Raw genomic sequence first — 557 nt, 5'->3', positions numbered from 1 at the left:
CTCAGATCTCGCGATGACACGAGCTCTCTCACAAACGCTCCTGTGTGTGACTACCTAGTAGTGATGTGCGATACCACTGATTTCCTTTCCGATCCGATACCAAGTAAAATTCAGGGTGGTATCGATGATGCTGATCCGATACCGATTCTCTGTACAAAAATTTAATGTTTAATTGTATTTCATAATACAATATAGAATTGCGTTATGTAATTGTAATAATAATATAATAATTGCTTAATGATGCAGAATAATCATATAGAAATAAAAAACCTGAGGTTGTGCGCTATTTGAGTATGTTGCCTGCCTGCAGCACTAAAGGACTCGCGAGAGACGCCTGTCTCACCCTAGCAGCACCTGTCCTTCTCCTCCTCTTCAGTTCGCGTGATGAAACTGATGCAGTAAAAAAAATAAATAAATAATCCAGCATTCATTTTATGAATAGTTGCAGCTCTGCTTTGTTGGACAAGATTTGAACTGATACAGAAAACAAACATGTGAAATTAAATGTTACATATGGTACAAGACAATTGAAATGGTAAATGCAACTGGGTCCCAAT

The sequence above is a fragment of the Astatotilapia calliptera genome, chromosome 11, assembly GCF_900246225.1.
Source record: "Astatotilapia calliptera chromosome 11, fAstCal1.2, whole genome shotgun sequence".
Lineage (NCBI taxonomy): Eukaryota > Metazoa > Chordata > Actinopteri > Cichliformes > Cichlidae > Astatotilapia > Astatotilapia calliptera.
The sequence above is the reverse complement of the archived record's forward strand: the minus strand, read 5'-3'. Positions refer to the sequence as shown.